The sequence below is a fragment of the Pongo pygmaeus genome, chromosome 19 (assembly GCF_028885625.2).
Source record: "Pongo pygmaeus isolate AG05252 chromosome 19, NHGRI_mPonPyg2-v2.0_pri, whole genome shotgun sequence".
Lineage (NCBI taxonomy): Eukaryota > Metazoa > Chordata > Mammalia > Primates > Hominidae > Pongo > Pongo pygmaeus.
This window is the reverse complement of record NC_072392.2, coordinates 82,000,862-82,006,861: the sequence shown is the minus strand read 5'-3', so window position 1 is coordinate 82,006,861 and position 6,000 is coordinate 82,000,862. Positions and strand designations below refer to the sequence as shown.

Sequence of the window (6,000 nt, the reverse complement as noted above, 5' to 3'; positions counted from 1 at the left end):
CCTGCAGTCCACGTCTTGAGTTAAGACTCCATTAACTCTCCTGTGAATGTGAGGACAAAGAGGAGGATGTTGTTTAGTGTCACACACTGGAAAACCACTAAGTCTCCAATCTCATTTGCATTGCCTGGATGTTTAGCAATGCCGAAATAAGCACTGGACTGTAAGACAAAGACCTGGCTTTTAGTGCCAGCAGAACTAATTACTAATCCTTTGACTTTGGGCAAGTTATTAACCTAACGTGAAGTGAGGATAGTAATTATTTGCCCTGCCTGCTTCACAGGTAGTTGAACACTAAGAGATAATATTTATATGTTTAAGATTGTTTTGTAAACTGTTTAAGCACTTGCAAGTATAAGGCATCATCTAGGACTGGTCTCCAAGTGATGCATTCTTGCTTTACTCTCTTTTGCTTTTCTTTCTTCCAATGGAAACCAAGCAGATCCTTTCAGAGTTCTTTATCTGCAAAAATTGATAGGGTATTTTTTGAGGAAGAGGGGAGTAGCTTATGATTCTGTTTCCTTAGTAATAGCAAACCTTTTCCTGTAAAGACCAGATGTGAAACTCCTCTTTTTTTTGTTTTTGAGACGGAGTCTCACTGTGTTGCCCAGGCTGGAGTGCGGTGGTGCAATTTCGGCTCACTGCAACCTCCATCTCCTAAGTTCAAGCGATTCTCCTACCTCAGCCTCCCGAGTAGCTGGGACAACAGGTGCGTGCTACCACGCCCTGCTAATTTTTTGTATTTTTAGTAGAGATGGGATTTCACCGTGTTAGCCAGGATGGTCTCGATCTCCTGACCTCGTGATCCACCCACCTTGGCCTCCCAAAGTGCTGGGATTGTAGGGGTGAGCCAGTGCACCCGGCCCTAACTCCTTTCTTTAGATGGAATTTAGACCAAAGAAAAACATTGATTTCTTATTCCACCCATTCAGTAGGAATTGGCAATGTGAAGATTGTTTAGAATTGTGTTGTACAAGAATCCAGTGGATTTGGCAGGAAGAGGTGAAACACTGTACTTTATCATCCCAGGTTCTCATTCCTTACCATTCCTGCCTCCTCTCATTTTGAATGATGTGAAACGATGTAAGAGAGACAAGAGGCCGGGCACAGTGTGGCTCACGCCTGTAATCCCAGCACTTTGGGAGGCTGAGGCAGGCAGATCACATGAGGTCAGGAGTTCAAGACCAGCCTGGCCAATATGGCAAATCCCCGTCTCTACTAAAAATACAAAAATTAACCGGGTGCGGTGGCACAAACCTGTAATCTCAGCTACTCAGGAGGCTGAGGCAGGAGAATCGCTTGAACCCAGGAGGCAGAGGTTGCAGTGAACCAAGATTGCACCACTGCACTCCAGCCTGGGCAATAGAGCGAGACTTCCGTCTCAAAAAAAAAAAAAAAAAGAGAGAGAAGAGTTATACCCATAGGAGTGTCTTCTGTTACAGACTGCTAAAACAGAATAGTTCTGAGACAATAACAATATGTTTTCTCTGCCCATTTGTAATGGCTGCAAGAAGTTTAGCATCTTTTCAGGCAGTCTCTCTAATACTCGGTTCCAAAAGACCACATGTGAAAGACCCTTTAGTAGAACACTGCTAGAAATTTTACTTCTCTGTTTATAGTGTGTTGCTTTGTGAGTTTACCAAGTTTGCTCCTGAGAGTGGCATCTTATTTTGAGAATGAGAGCATGTGAGGGTAGTCCTTAGCAATGTCAAAGCACTCGATAAAATCAAAGTGATGTGGCCCAGCGCAGATGGCTCACGCCTGTAATCCCAGCACTTTGGGAGGCCGAGGCTGGTGGATCACCTGAGGTCAGGATTTTAAGACCAGCCTGACCAATATGGTGAAACTTCGTCTCTACTAAAAATACAAAAATCAGCCGGGCGTGGTGGCGTGCGCCTGTAGTCCCAGCGACTTGGAAGGCTGAGACAGGAGAATTGCTTGAGCCCAGGAGGCAGAGGTTGTAGTGAGCCCAGATCACGTCACTGCATTCCAGCCTGGGCAACAGAGCAAGACTCCATCTCAAAAAAAAAAAAATCAAAGTGATGTATGTAAGATCAAATGAGACCTCATGTGCATACAGGTCCCACAGTTTCAGGGGCATATTTCTTTTTTCTTTTTTTTTTTTGAGACGGAGTCTCGCTCTGTCGCCCAGGCTGGAGTGCAGTGGCCGATCTCTGCTCACTGCAAGCTCCGCCTCCCGGGTTCAGGCCATTCTCCTGCCTCAGCCTCCATAATAGCTGGGATTACAGGCGCCCGCCACCACGCCCCTTCCAGGGGCATATTTCTATCAGTCCCTACTTGGATGTAGCTAAACTTCTCCCCCAGTCTTGGAAGTTAGGACGGTCTAAACCTGTGTCAAAGCTCAGAGCTGTCAAGAGCGAGTGTTCATTACCTGATGGTATATATCCGCGTTTTGGACACCCCCTCCTGCGCACGCGGGGGATAAGTCACTGAAAAACCTAGTCTCACAGGAGTGGGGCTTAATTCATGCATAACCTGGCTTGGACAAACCCGATAGGTTTCCACAAATGGCCTCAGCTGTGGATGAGGAAGGCTTCGGGGGAAAAAAAAAGATACAGAGGGGACAAGATCGTTTTCATTAGTTGAGCTATTTTCCTCGTTTTACAAATAGTGGGGAGCAAAGAAAGGATGGGCTTCCCCTTTGCAGCTTGTTGTCTGGTGTCCGAGAGGCCAAAGTGAGGGGCATTTGAGATGTCGTCCAAGAAAAGTGCGAGGCGGGTTTTCCCATAGAAGTCCTACCACATGAAATGAGAAAAAAACAATTCTCAGGAACAGCCAAGTTTGCCTTTCTCTGGTCCTTCATTGTTGAAGCCACCTGCTTCCCCCTCCTGCTGCGGGGGCGGAGGCTGTAGGCGGAAGCGCTGCGCGGCGGGAAAGACAACGGGAGCTGAAAACGGCTCTGGGCGCGGCGGCGGCTGCTAGGGCCTGCCGCAGTCGCGGCAACTAAAAAAGGGCGGGGATTCCCCGCAGGGCAGGGAGGGGCGGAGCGCTCTATCAGCCCTCCCGGTCGCCCGACTGCGCATGGCACGTTGCGTACTCCCCTCCCAGCAACCGACCTGGCGGCGGCGCGGCAGCAAAACTGAGGAGGCGGAGCCAAGACGGTCCGGGCTGCTTGCTAACTCCAGAAACAGGTACCTTCCTGGCGGGGTGCCTGGTGCGCTGCCGGGGCCAGTCCCCTCCTGGCTCTGCCACCGATTCCATCTCCCCAGGCCCGGGCCTTCGTCGGAGCGGCCATCCTGGGCTCACCCTCACCCTCCACGGGCCCCCTTTTTAACCCGCGTCCTCGACTCCCGCAATGAGGCGCCTCAGCCCGAGAGCAGAATAGGCTTGGGCCTGGCGGGGAGACGCTGAAGCGGAGTTGCCGGGCGAGAGAGGCGGGCTCCTGCTTTCTCCTTCCTCCCCACCCCCTAGGACTCCCAGGTGGGGAACCTAGGGCTAGGTGCCGGTTTGTCCTGCTCAGGCAGAGTGGCGGCCGACCCCGGTGCTGGGCTCCCCGCTCTCCCCAGCCGCCGCGCACTTCGGGCTGACAGGCAAGCGGGTCAAGTCCTCGTAAGGACACAAGATCCAGATGACTACCAGAATCGGCCTAAACGAAGAGCTCATTGTCTTTTTGTTTTCCAGAAATGTTTTTTGAGTGCCTGCAGGGGATTTGGGCGCCAGAGATGGGGGGTTGAGGGTTGGGGATAAGGAAGAGAGCTCCAGGGAAGAGCAGTGGGTGGGTAAAATTGTTCATAGTTCTCAGGAAATAGGGAACTAACCTCTCTGCCCAGCCTTCTCCTGTATCCTAACATACTTTAACTTGACTTTCCTCGAAGAAAAAGCCGTTGGAATTTGCCCTTTTCTTATTGTAATATCTGTTCAAGTAGAAGCATGTTCCAATACGTATATGCGACGTTAAGACAATTCTTCATTGACACGCATACCTTTCTGAAGACACCGAGGACTGTTTCTTGTCCCTGAGAGTTAAGGAAGAAACCAAATTTGATCACCTGCCTAGAAGCCTGTGAATTCAGCCTTTAGTTACAGTGCGGAACTGGTCAAATCTGTCCCCTACTTTTTAATCAGTTTTTTTAGAGGTGTTTTGGCTGGAATGCAGTCGTTTATAGTTGTGGCCCCAGAAATGGAGGAAGTTTACTCTGGTTTTTAGAGCACAGGCTTTGGAACAGATTTAATTAGTCCTCTACCACTTATCTGTGTGACTTTGGGCATTTAACCTCCCTGCACCTTAATTTCCTGATCCGTAAAACAGAGATGATAATACTTGTGAGCTGCTCATGAAGCATTTAGCACAGTGCCTGACACGTAGGAAGTTTGCCATAAATGTTTGCTGGGTTGATTATTTTCTCTCTTTGTTTTTATTTTAATTTATTTTTTTGAGATGGAGTTTCGCCCTTGTCCCCCAGGCTAGAATGCAATGGCGCAATCTCTGCTCACTGCAACCTCGGCCTCCTGGGTACAAACAGTTATCCTTATCCTGCCTCAGCCTTCCGCGTAGCTGGCATTACAGGCACCCCCCCACCACACCCGGTTAATTTTTGTATTTTCAGTAGAGACAGGGTTTCACCATGTTGGTCAGGCCGATCTCTGAGGTCCTGACCTCAGGTGATCCACCAGCCTCGGCCTCCCAAAGTGCTGGGATTACAGGCGTGAGCCACCGCACCCGGCCAATAAAGCTATTTCTATGTCTGTCCACTAGTAATATTGCTTTGTTATGTGTGTGTGTATATATATAGTGTTAAATGTTTCTGATAGGCTGGGTACCGTGGCCCACCTCTGTAATCCCAGCACTTTGAGAGACTGAGGCAGTAGGATTTCTTGAGCTCCGGAGTTTGAAACCAGGAACAGGTACCTGCCTGGCAGGGTGCCTGGTGCGCTGCCGGAGCCAGTCCCTCCTTGCTCTGCCACGGATTCCATCTCCCCAGGCCCGGGCCTTCGTCGGAGCGGCCGTCCTGGGCCATATAATTATGTACATAATATGTATATACATATAATTATGTACATTATATGTACGTACATATAATTATGTACATTATATGTACGTACATATAATTATGTACATTATATGTACGTACATATAATTATGTACATTATATGTACGTACATATAATTATGTACATTATATGTACGTACATATAATTATGTACATTATATGTACGTACATATAATTATGTACATTATATGTACGTACATATAATTATGTACATTATATGTACGTACATATAATTATGTACATTATATGTATGTACATATAATTATGTACATTATATGTATGTACATATACATACACATATTAATATATAATGTATTAATATGTATACATATATGTATATATAATATATACACATAAAATTATGTATACATATTAATACAGTATTGTACATTTATAATGTGCATATACGTTATATATGTACATATATAATGTATATATGTATACATATATAATGTATATATGTATACATATATAATGTATATATGTATACATATATAATATATGCATAATATATAATATACACATACGTATGTATTTCTTCTTGTAAGTGTGGATATATCTTTCGAATGATATCCATCTGCCCTCCCCTTCCATTAGAATTTACATTCTAAGGAAATTTACATTTGCATTTTAAGGAAATTTGAAGGGAGCAGAGTGATGATGTTAATGTCATACAGATAACCGGGCATGGCAGCTCATGCCTGTAATCCTAGCACTTTGGGAGGCCGATGCAGGAGGATTGCTTGAGTTCAGGATTTTGAAACCAGCCTGGGTAAGTTCATTTGTACATGATTCAATCTGAAAATAGAAAAGTCCTTCATAATTTGTATACCATTTACTGCTAATCACTAGGTAGAGCTACTCTAAACCAGCTCAGATGAAATTTATTAATGAGATTTTATCAAAGAAAATACCTGTGTGCAGTTGTTAAAATAATTGTATAGGAAGCTATAAAGTACTGGTCTCTCATCTCTATCTCTCTCCATCCCTGT

General features: G+C 45.8%; 1 protein-coding gene across 11 annotated transcripts in view; it reads left to right on the top strand.

Annotated features, from left to right (window-relative positions):
• The first annotated feature begins 2,875 nt into the window (after window positions 1-2,875).
• Window positions 2,876-6,000, top strand: part of STRADA (STE20 related adaptor alpha) — a 41,789-nt gene continuing 38,664 nt past the window's right edge. For 5 of the 11 annotated variants that reach the window (XM_054458968.2, XM_054458967.2, XM_054458971.2 and 2 more), the window contains exon 1: window positions 2,906-3,149. The gene's annotated coding sequence lies outside the window, so the exon portion shown is untranslated. Of the gene's footprint in view, window positions 3,150-6,000 lie in introns of all 11 variants that reach the window. The other 6 variants (XM_054458975.2, XM_054458974.2, XM_054458965.2 and 3 more) reach the window with 5 other exon arrangements.